General features: G+C 37.6%; 1 non-coding gene across 1 annotated transcript; it reads right to left on the reverse strand.

The window, feature by feature from the left end:
* Nucleotides 1-11,700: 11,700 nt before the first annotated feature.
* On the reverse strand, nt 11,701-11,806 carry LOC132612444 (small nucleolar RNA R71). Its single transcript, XR_009571804.1, has one exon. It is a non-coding gene; the product is annotated as a small nucleolar RNA R71 (small nucleolar RNA).
* Between the last annotated feature and the right edge of the window lie 974 nt (nt 11,807-12,780).

Genomic DNA, 12,780 nt, shown 5'->3' on the forward strand with positions numbered 1-12,780 from the left:
TTATAAACAACTTATTTGGCATTTGAAATGCAAAAATTAAAGTTCAGCTCCTTTTTGAAGGGCAATCCGTGCAATTTCTTCATTGTTGTTACATATCGTTCAAAGGGTTTTTATTTTTTTTATTTTCTTTTTTAATGCTTCCGCCTGAGCATTGAATGCTGCCGGTGGAATTGGTGGAAGTGGTGCTGGTGCATGGTGAGTATAATCGGTGGCTTGAAAGAGGCGATGATGATTTTGTAAAATATTTCTAATTCCCTTCTCTCACTGATAACGGCACTATTCTACCGCCCCTCCGGTATGAATCCAACGCATACTCCACCTCCGATGAGAGTTGTGGAGCTTTATGCTCACCAAGTGTTTGATAAAATATTTTAGTATATTTCAGTGTACTGTTTCAGTATATTTCACTATATTTCAATGTATTTCTAATTTATGAAACAGTTTTTGATATATTTCATTATATTTCATTGTATATACGCATACTACAATTTTATATTTCTTAAACAATCAACCATATTTTATTGTATTCCAGTGTATATTTTTCTGTATTTGGAAGTATTTCTAAAAGTTTGGAATGGAGTAATTTGGAGAGAGAAAATTAGTTGTCGTGATTGTTGTTGGTGGTGGAGGAAGTGGCAACAAGGAAAGCAGTGGAGGATCTCCAGCCAATGGCCGAAACTCAACCATCACAATTCGTCTGTTAAATCTCCATGGATGGGCCAAAAGAAGAGGAAAATCCTTCTTATGTTTGCTGTTCATGTGGTGTTGTTTATCTTATGAGTGATGAAGAATAGTATTGATTATAGCAATATGATATTGTAGCATCATCTAGGAGCAAGAGAATAGGTTGTTGGTGTAGAAACACCATTGATGAGAGTTGTGGAGCTCCATGCCCACCAAGTGTTTGATAAAATGTTTCAGTATATTTCAATGTATTTTTGTGTATTAACAAACACTATATTTAATTTTTAGTATATTTCGGTGTATTATTTTGCCATTGATTATGTGTATTTCAATATATTTCAGTGTATTTATTGTCACACCCCTTTTTTTTCCATAATAAAAATAAAAATAAATTTTGATTTGTTTTTAAATTTATTTAAAAAGGGTTTTTCCAATTAAAGTGACGTTTTGAAAAGGGATTATTTATTTTACAGAGTCGCCACTTGGAATTGAGTTTTGGTGTTCCAAGTCACCTTATGAATCCCTAATCAAAAGGAAATGACTCTATTTTTATTGGTCTGTGAAACAAAAGATCGGGTAAGGAATTCTGTTGACCGGGGAGAAGGTATTAGGCATTCCCCAAGTCCCGTGATTCTAACACGGTCGCTTTATCAACTTGTGTTCGGCTTAAATTATTTTGGATAAAATGTGTTTATTTAGCTATGCCTATGATTTGCTTAAATATTATTGACCTTTTACTAGTCTTGACTAAGACGCATAGTTGCGACCTCAGCCTCGACTTACACCAGCTAGACGCGTAAACGCGACCTTAACTTGTGTATCGCACCTAGAATTTTTAACCTACTCGCCTAACTTAAACAATGGTGATTATCTTTATTTAAAATCTTAGGTCAAAAGGTGTAATTAATCCAAAACAATTATTTTATCCCCTTTTCACTCTTTGATAAGACTGTAACCGAACATATCATTAATAATTTAAGCACGGTTATGCTTAGACTAATATTTGCCCATTAAAAAAATGTTATCAACCTAAGAGTGCTCCCTATTAATTTGAGATAAAGAGACGAGTAAAATAAATTTCTAAAGAAAATATGCAAGAACTGAACTCGACCTACAAAGATTCAATATTTGGTATTTATTTTCCTATGCTTGTCTAGTTTGCTTATTTATTCATTCTCTTTCTGTGACGAATTTAGAATTAATTCAAAACCCACCTCGCTCCCTCACATTTATTTTAACGAGGGGCTAAGGAGCGTAATCACACACTTAGCTTTTTGAAATGTTTGTTTGTGATAGCCAAAGAGTGTAACTGCACACATGATCAACACATTTTATTAGAGAGTCAAGGAGCGTAGCCACACATGACAATTAAAGTTAACTAAGTATTGTAACCAAAAATATGATTAATATTTTTAGTGCACCTAAATTTGACTAGTAGCTAATCTATCCTGGTGTCCACTTATTTTAATTCAAATAAGACAGAGCAATACACAGTTTCGCTCGTGTTCCTTTGATCACTTCCATAATCGGACCCCCCACGAGACAACTCGAGTTATCTTTTCAATTTCATTCTGTAACTCATTAATGACTATTTGTTTATATGCAATTTCCAGCACCCATTATTAAACAAAAAATCAAACAACCTAAAAGATAATAAAATAAAGTTAAAGCAACAAACAAATAAAATAACATGATAGAAATATGAAATTGTACGTTGTAACTCTAATACTCTAATAGCAAAGTATCAACTACAACATGCTTATTATTAGACTTTAAAAGTACTCCTACCATAACTGGTCAGACCATCAAAAATAGGAAGAAAGCTTAGTGACATGTAAATAAATTTATTATAGCTAATCAAATGGAAAATATAATAGCTACTTCAGATCCTTCACAAATTGATGTAAATTTCTGCATCCACTTTAGAAAAAAAAAATTAACTTTAGCATGCAATAACAATCACATGTTATACCAACTTTATCCTAAATTTAACGATACAAGAATCGGAACATACTTTATGTTATAACATCGAAGAACAATAGGCGGCTAAACAAATTCGAAATTTGAGCAACCTTGTAACATTGAAATCAGGTCTCATATAATCGTGATATTAAATCATACAATGAAGATTGAGTGTTACCTTTGTGTAATATCTCGCTAAAAAATAATAATATGAAGCTATAATATTCTACCGATTTCCCAGTTAGTAACGACTAACTTCAAGTCCACGAACTCAAAACCGCGAAACGGAAACCTCGAACTCCAACTTAATTTTCAAACAAAAACCTTTTCGAATACTGGTATTCTTTATCTCTCGGTATTTTTTGCTCTCTGTTTTTCTCTTACTGTTTTTTACTTCTTTTTTTTTCTCTACTGCTTTTGATTCTACTGTTTCTGATTTTTTCTACTCTCTCTTGTTCTTCCTCTTTTTTTTCTACCCGTGTAGATGTGTGTTTTTTTATAGGTTATATGGGTGTTGTGTTGTATATAATATAAGTGGGTGTGTTGCATGAAATATGGAGACGTGAGGGAGTGGGAGAGTGAGGGATAAGGTTTGGGGAGAGTTTAAAGGGATGAGGGGTTTAAGGAGATAGGTTATGGGTAGTTTAGGATTAGACGTGAGGTGAGGGGTTTAGGTTGGGGTAGTTTAGGATTTATTGTTTACTGTTTTTTTTTAGTTAAACAAAGACAAAAGTATACAAAATAAGAAATTATCTAATTATTTATAGACCAATGAAATATAGCAAAAATTAAATAGCTAGTTCACAGTAAAAGAATAGTAAAATCACTAGCTTATTTATTAAACCCAAATTAGAAGAAAAAATATATATTTTTTTTTTTTTGCAAATTTCTTCTCTCTTAAAAATAAAAATAAAAACAAGATTTATTCTAAAATGTGACTCTATTTTTAAAGTTTTCAATAAAACTAACTAAAATTGACATAAAAATCAAAATATCTAATCTAGACCCAAAAGAAATATTTAAAAGCTAAATAGGGTGTAAAACTTATGTTCGGTCAAAAATTAGGTGTTTACATTTATGTTTATATTTAATTATTTTTGCCATTGATTATGTGTATTTCACTGTGTTTTATCTAATTTCAGTATATTTTCAGTGTATTATTTTTGCCATTGATTATGTGAATTTCAATATATTTCAGTGTATTTCTATTTGGAATGGAGTAATAGGGGGAGAGAAAGACGTGAGCTGTTAGTGAAACATCAGCTGTTATGCATGAAATATGGTTGATTTAATTTGACTCACCATTTAAAAAGAAAAAGAAGAATTTATTCCAAAAATATAGCCTATTTTTACTCAATCCGATTTTGTATGTCCATGTATTTCACTGTATTTTAACAAAAAAAATATGAAATCAAAATTACCTTGTTGATAACCGAATTTTTCAATTGTTCTTCACTACGACAATGTAAAATCAATCGTTCATGAATTACAGAGTATATTAGCTCGAAACAGATTGTTGAAAAAATTTCAAAAATGAAAGAAAACTTTACTGTATTTTTGGAAAGAGAAGATGCTGAGTTTTTTTGAATTCAAAAACTTTTGAATGGAGTGATTTTGATTGACAGACGTTAGCTGTAATGGAACCTCATGAGGTTTGCGTGAATTATGGAACTATTAATACAAATTACCATATAATTTAAAAAAGTTTTTTATTGCCATAAATATAGTCGTTTCTTACTCAACAGCCGCGCTGTATTTCGCTGTATTTCAAAAACGCGAGATTCAACTGAAATATAGCCAAAAGCAGCGACGAATTGTAAAGCTTCAACTTGTAGTTATCACTTGTTAGAAGCTATTAAAAGGTAGCTATTTGGGTAAGTTTTACTTTAAAAGATGGCTAGTTTACAAACATAGTCACTATTTTTGGGTTGTCTTCAAAGTGGAAAATTGTCATTTTGTTTTGTAGTCTTAGAAAAAGGCCCCTTGCAAAGGTATGCACATATATGGTTATCTTATAAAAATAGCCACTTTGTGGAAGTAGCATCTTTTTCAAATGCAGGGTGGGAATTGGGGGTGGGTGGCTGTAAGAGGTGAGAGGTAGTGAGTTAGGGGTTGAAGGTTCGTGTGGTTAGGGTGTTAAATTGGTATTTCCGTCAAACCAAGCACTAGAAAATTCACATCCAACCAAACACAAGAAAATAAGTAGGAATATCACTTATTTTCCAAGAAATCATTTTCTAGGAAAACATTTTACATCATACCAAACACACCCTATATGTTGTGAGTTTTATCCATTTCGCCCATTAAGTTATCCATATTTTCAATGGATAATATGAGTTGACTCATATTGGACCCATTTTAAATGAGTTGGATATCTAACCCATTTAAAATGGGGTGGGTTGGGCGGATAACCATTTTTTAACCCATTTTGCCACCTCTAACTGTCGCCAATTAAGAGAGGAGGTGGCTCGGTTGTTAAAAAACGGTCACCTTCATGAATTCTTGAGTGACCGAGCCAAAGGACACTATAAAGGCAGGGAAAACCACAAATAGGTCGAGCCCGCGGAGCCACAACACGTGATCAATATGATAATCGGAGGAACGGATATGCCACGAGGACCGATGATGAAGAGGACAAAGGTTTCAATTGTTCGAGAGAAGCGTACTAGGGGTTATGTGCCCAAGGGATCTATTTCCTTCAACGATGAGGATGCAGAAGGCATCATTCAACCACACAATGATGCGTTGTTATTTCTATCCTTATTTTTAAATCCCAAGTTAAATGTGTTTTGATTGCCCCAGGTAGTTCGGCCAACATTATCCAATGGAGAGTGGTAGAACAACTGGGGATGTTGAACCAAATTGTTCTGGTAGCTCAGGTTCTCGTCGGATTTAATATGGCAATCCAAACTATTAAGGGAGAAATCTCTTTGCCGGTCAACATCTCCGGGACTATTCAGCAAATGTTGTTCTATGTCATTGAGGGTGAGATGAAGTATAATGCGTTGCTTGGCAGACCGTGGATTCATAGCATGAGGGCAGTACCCTCGACATTGCATCAAATGATAAAATTCTTGACCTCGGAAGGGATAAAAACGGTCCGTGATGAACAACCCGCGGCAAGGGAGATGTTCGCGGTCGAAGAAGCCCCCCTCGTTCAGAAGAAACCGGTCCAAAAAGCTGTTGAATCAACCAAAGGCAATGATACTAAATAGCAATTAAATAATAGAGGCTCGGATGATAAAAAGGAAGAGATGATCCTGAGCTTCGAAGAAGATGGTTTCAGTGTGCCCAGATCGTTCGTGCTACCGGATGATTCGGACGCAACCAAGTCTACTGTAGAGGTGCTGGAAGAGATTATCTTGTTTGTGCACTTGCCGGACAAAAAGGTATAACTGGGCACGGGGTTAACCTTAGAGCTCAGGCGTAAGTTAATTAAATTTCTTCAAGCAAACGTCGATTGTTTTGCATGGTCCCATTTAGACATGACAGGTGTGCCAACGGAAATAACGACGCATAAGTTAAGCCTCGATAAAAAATTCTCCCTGGTGAAACAGAAAAGAAGGTTGATGGCCGAAGTGAAGCATGCCTTCGTCAAAGAAGAGGTAACAAAGATTTTAAAAATAAGTTCCATCCGGGAGGTTAAATACCCGGACTGGATAGCTAATGTCGTTTTCGTGCCGAAGAAAGGTAATAAATTTAGAATATGTATTGATTATAAGGATCTAAACAAAGCATACCCGAAGGATTCATTCCCTATGCCTCATATTGATGGAATGATCGATGCGACGGCCGGGAATGAGATGTTACGTTTTCTCGATGCCTACTCCGGGTACAACCAGATTTGGATGGATCCAGAGGATCAGGAGAAAACTTCTTTTATAACCCGATATGAGACTTATTGCTATAATGTGATGCCATTCAGATTAAAAAAATGTCGGAGCAACTTACCAAAGCCTAGTTAACCGAATGTTCGAAGAACAGATAGGTAAAACAATGGAGGTTTATATTGATGACATGTTAGTTAAGTCCCCAGAAACAGAGGACCATTTGAAACATTTGCAGGAAACCTTCGACACATTTTGCAAATATAACATGAAACTGAACCCAGAGAAGTGTGCCTTCGGAGTTAGATCGGGTAAGTTTTTAGGCTTCATGGTGTTGAACCGGGGGATTGAAATCAATCCGGACAAAATCAAAGCCATTGAAGACATTGAAGTGGTTAACAACGTTAAGGCAGTGCAAAGGTTGACCGGAAGGATAGCGACTCTGAGTTGGTTCATTTTGAAGTCTTCAGATAAAAGTCACCATTTCTTTTCATTGCTAAGAAAGAAAAATGACTTCGTGTGGACACCGGAATGTCAAAAAGCCTTGGAGGATTTAAAGCGGTACCTGTCGAGTCCATCGTTGCTGCACACACCGAAAGCAGATGAACAACTGTTCTTGTATCTAGCAGTATCCGAGGTTGCAGTAAGTGGCGTTTTGGTCCGAGAAGAAGGAGGTACGCAATTCCCTATCTATTATGTAAGTAGAACATTAGGAGATGCAGAGACTCGTTATCCTCACCTCAAAAAATTTGCCTTGGCCTTGATAAGTGCTTCTAGGAAGCTGAAACCTTATTTCTAGTGCCACCCTATATGTATACTAACTACTTACCCATTAAAAAATGTCATGCATAAACCGGAACTGTCAGGTAGTTCGACAAAAAATGGGCCGTAGAAATAAGCGATTATGACATCGAATATAGACCTAGGACGGCTATTAAATCCCAAATTTTAAGGGACTTCGTAGCGGACTTTACACCCGCAACAGTTCCTGAGGTAGAAAAGGAGCTTTTGTTAACCTCAGGGAAAACCTCGGGGATCTAGACCTTGTACACGGAGGGTGCATCGAACATAAAAGGGTTCGGGTTAGGGATTGTTCTTAAGGCCCCGACAGGCGACATTATTCAACAATCAATCAGGACTTTAAAATTGACTAACAATGAAGCCGAATATGAGGCTATGATTGCAGGTTTGGAATTGGCTCGGAGCTTAGGAGCTGAAGTCATCGAAACAAAATGCGACTCCCTTCTGGTCGTGAATCAAGTCAATGGTGTTTTCGAGGTCAAAAATGAGAGAATGCAGAAATTCTTGGAAAAAATTCATATAATCTTACACCGGTTCAAAGAATGGACTATGCAGCATGTACCGAGGTAACATAACAATAAAGCAGATGCATTGCCAACTTAGGTTCATCGGTAGAAGTGGAGGAATTCAATTCTGGCACGGTCGTTCAGTTGATGAACTCGGTTGTAGAAAATGGCTACGGCGAGGTGAATACGATGAGCTTGACATGGGATTGGCGCAATAAATACATAGACTACTTGCGAGAAGGGAAGCTCCCAACAGACCCTAAGGAATCAAGGTCCCTTCGAACCAACGCTGCGAGATTCTGCCTGCTCGACGGTCAGCTGTATCACCGATCTTTCTACGGACCTTTGGCTAAATGCTTGGGACCCGTAGAAATAGATTATGTGATACGGGAGATCCACGAAGGAACCTGTGGTAATCATTCAGGAGTCGAGGCTTTGGTCCGAAAAATAATCAGAGCAGGGTATTACTGGAACCAAATGGAGGAGGACGCAAAAAATTTTGTCCGAAAATGTGATGGATGCCAAAGGCACGTACTGATGATACACCAGCCGGGAGAGTTGCTTCATCCGGTCCTATTTGGCCATTCATGAAATGGGGGACGGACATTATCGGTCTATTGCCATGGGCTCCAGGTAAGGTTCGGTTCATTTTGTTTATGACTGACTATTTTTCCGAATAGGTTGAAGCGTAGGCCTTCGAGAAAGTCAGAGAGAAGGAGGTCATTAACTTTATTTGGGACCATATCGTTTGTCGGTTCGGCATTCCTTCCGAGATAACTTGCAACAACGGTCGACAATTCATTGGCAATAAGGTTAATGACTTCCTCGAAGGATTGAAGATCAAGAAGATTTTGTCAACTCCGTATCACCCGAGTGCAAACGGACAAGTGGAGTCGACAAATAAGACCATAATTCAAAATCTAAGAAAGCGACTAGAGTTGTCAAAACACAAATGGAAGGAAGTTTTTCCGGAGGTACTGTGGGCCTACAGAATGACGCCAAAGTCAAGTACTGGAGAAACACTGTTTTCCCTGGTCTATGGTGCCGAAGTTTTAATTCTTGTAGAAGTTGGGGAACCGAACCTAAGGTTCCAGTATGCGACGCACGAGTCAAATCAAGAGGCTATGGCCGTGAATTTTGACTTAACGAACGAACTCCGCTAGATTGCGTTGGTCCGTTTAGCAGCTCAAAAACAACGGATGGAGAGATATTACAATCGAAGAACGAACCTTCGGGATTCCAAGTTGGGGACTTAGTGCTTCGAAAAATGATCCCGCACACTAAGAATCCCGATAATGGAAATTGAGCCCGAACTGGGAAGAGCCGTATAAAGTAACCGGTATATCCGGCAAGGGTTTGTACCAATTAGAAACCGGAGATGGTCAGCAGCTGCACAACAACTGGAACGTGGCACACTTGAAAAAATATTATTGCTAAGGTATGAGCTACTAACCCTTCGTGAATTTCAATAATTCTCACCTTTTCTTTGCAGGGTCAGACAGGAACAAAATCTGAAGGTAGTAGAATTAGGTCTAAAATACGTGTTGCACTCTTTTTTCCTTAGCTCGATTTTATCCCGAAGTGGGTTTTTTGGCAAGATTTTTAACGAGGCAACAAGTACAACGTGTTACCTTAGTACTGAAGAACAAGGACAAATGCCATGAACTCGAAGACCAGCTAAGTACTAAGGACTGGGTATTTAACAACATCATTTTCTATAGTGTTTCTCCGCTCATGCTTCACGAACAAACACTAGGGGACCATGATACCCTCGTCAGGAACAACAAGACCGGAGGAAGCTTAACTAAGCAAAGTAAGAAGTAAAGTCAAAGTCGAAACAATTTTTGTTCTCTTACTATTGACCGAGCCTTCTGCATTAGGTTTCGCTGTAAGGGCCAAACAATCGAATGAATTGTGCCGAGATAGTGTTGCTATGACAAAAGGAGGAGAGGTCGGATGAATGATGTGGCGTGATTTTACACCAAAAATCGATGCTTTTCTGCTATAAGTTTTACTTGTTTTTAAGCAAGTCTATGTGATTTTACGTGGTTTTTAGTGTTTTTCAGGTGACGGAACAGATTTGGCATGACAACAGTTGAAAGTGCAGAACCAGGTCGTAAACTCAGTTTACGGTCCGTATTCTACAATACGGGCCGTATTCCAGGTCGTATTAAAAAATAAACAGAACAGAAAGGCAGGCTGAGAACATGGTGATTTACGAGCTCAGTTTACGGAACGTATTTCAGTTTACGGTCCGTATTCCAACACGTATTTAACCATTCGAGCAATTGGCAGAAAGTCTGAGTTTTGGAAGTTGAAAGACGACCAGGCAGTTTACGTCCGTATTTCAAAAGATGGAATTTGCTCACAACTGAAGGACGACTGGATCGTAAACTGATTTACGGTCTGTATTTCAATTTACAGACCGTATTTCGTAACGACGGGACCAAAGTGCAAATCTGTAACTTTTATGTTTTCAAAACCTATAAATAGTCATTGTCGGGTTTTTAATAGATATCAGTTATTATATTTTTTTCTCTTGACTTAGAACATTAAATACTCTCTAGTTTTTGAAGATTCAAACATCAATTCAAGTATTATCAATTCATCTTTTCTTCCAAAGTAAGCAATTATGAATTCTTCAATTTCTTATTTCTTGTTCTTTGTCATGAGTAGCTAAATTCCCTTACTAGGGTTGTGAACCCAATGATAGGTGTTTTGTGATTGGGTTTGTGATTGATATACACATAATGGATTATTAGGGTTTAGTTATTCTTCATTCTTCATTCATAATTAATGGTTGCAAACATTGATTAAAGCCATAAACCTTGATTTATGTGGAAAAATAATTAGGGTTGGTAAGAATAACTAACAAGAACTCAAAGCTTTAAACTTTGTTTAATAAAATTCACTTAAGAATAAGAAGAATTTACTTGGCATGATTAATCGTTCTTCATGGTCACTTTCTTATATTTGGGAAAATCATAGAAAGACATAATCTTTATTTATTGGGAAATAGTAGAGATTCACATAGAGATTAAGTGCATTCATATAATGATCTATTATAAGTATATCAAGATCAATACCCATGATCATACACCCTATCTAACGGGGACACAACCTTAGTTCTTTTACCATAAATATCCACCAAAGCAATAGATAGCAATTAGTTATAAAAAAAAAACCAACTTTTACCAAAATCATCGGATTAAGACATTAGACCTAGAACTTAGCATCCTACGACTTTAGTAACATTTTCACACCATATTCCATGTGGGATTCGACCCCAACCTTGTTGGGTTACTATATTTGACAACGTCCGCGTTATACCATTAATAGGTGTAATTTGAGCGTATCAAATTTTGGCGCCGTTGCCGGGGAATACGGTTTTGAAATTACTAAATAGTGTTTGCTTTTATTAAAGTCTTTTGATTATTCCATCACACCTTGTTTTCTACTCTGTGTAAACCAGGTGAACATGAATCAAAATCAGCAAAATCAACGTGCTGGGAACCAGGGGAATCGGTTGAACAATCAGGCGAATGAATTTGATGATGAGAATATTTTCGCTGATCTTGTTCCAGAGGAGGACTATGCATCTGCTATTGTTCAGCCTCGAGTTGGAGCTGCTACTGTGAAAATTGACTCCTCTCTATACCAGCTATTGAAACTTGAGGGATACTTTCGGAACTCTACCGAGAATGACCCTCAACGTCATTTGCAGAATTTTGTGGATGTGTGTGCGAATCACATCCAGAACAACGTTCCACAAGATGCTATTCGGTTAAGGCTATTCAAATATTCCTTAGCTGGAGAGGCAAGAACATGGTTCGAGAAGCTGCCCAGAAATTCGATTACTTCATGGGCAGAGATGGTGACTGCTTTTCTCACAAAGTGGTACCCCCCTAGCAAGAAGGCTGAAATTCATGACAAGATTTATGAGTTTAAGCAGCGACCGGGGGAACAACTATATGAAGCTTGAGAGATATTCAAGGAATATTTGCAGAAGATCCCGAATCATGGTTTTCCTGAACAGATATTAATGGAGAATTTCTACCGAGGGCTAGATCAAATGACGCAGTCAGTGGCTAACAATGCAGCTGATGGGTGTTTCATGAACAAAACTTATCGACGAGTGACCACCATACTTAACAAGCTGACGACTCATAATCAATCTTGGCACTCAAACAATGCTGATGTGATACCGTATGGTAATGCTATGATCCATAATATAGTGAAGGAGAATCAAGACACTCAGTAAACTTTGGCAGAACTGGCAACAAATATTTCCTTGCTAACGAAGAAGTTTGATGAATCTCAAATCAAGAAGGTAAATGTGTGTGAGGAGGATGCAGTTTTGCCGAAAGGGATGTACCATGCTCAAGATGGTCTGTTCCATGAGGGGCCACCTATGGAGGTTGAAGATGCTAATTTTATTAATAACTCTCAAGGGGGTTACCAAAGACATAATTACTAAAGTGGCTATCAGAATCAGAATCAGTGGAGACCTCAGCAAGGTCAAGGTGCTTACAACAACTCTGCGAACTACAACAATAATTATGGTGGTGCGAACTAAGGGAGCTACAACAACAGTAACAATTTCGGGAACAAGAGTTCCAATCCTTATATACCACCGAAAGGGCAGTCAACAGAGAAAGGTAGTTCAAAGGTTGAAGCAATGCTTGAGAAGATTCTAGCAAAACAATCTAAGTCTAAAAGGACTTTATCTGGGCTGACAGAAACAATGGGCTCCCATACAGCGGCTATTCAGAAGCTTGAGTCGTAGATGAGGGATATTTCTAGAGAGCAGCACCCTCCTAAAAAGGGAGGACTTCCGAGTGACACTATTCCAAATCCCAAGAATGGGGGAGGCGGTGTAGACCGTGTGTTTGCCATCACTACTAGGAGTGGTAAAACACTCCAGTGGGCTGCTGAGAAGGTGATTGATCTTGAGCCGATAGATGAAGAGGATGAGGTGCAGTCTGAAACACCCATTATTG

Source organism: Lycium barbarum, chromosome 9, assembly GCF_019175385.1.
Source record: "Lycium barbarum isolate Lr01 chromosome 9, ASM1917538v2, whole genome shotgun sequence".
NCBI lineage: Eukaryota > Viridiplantae > Streptophyta > Magnoliopsida > Solanales > Solanaceae > Lycium > Lycium barbarum.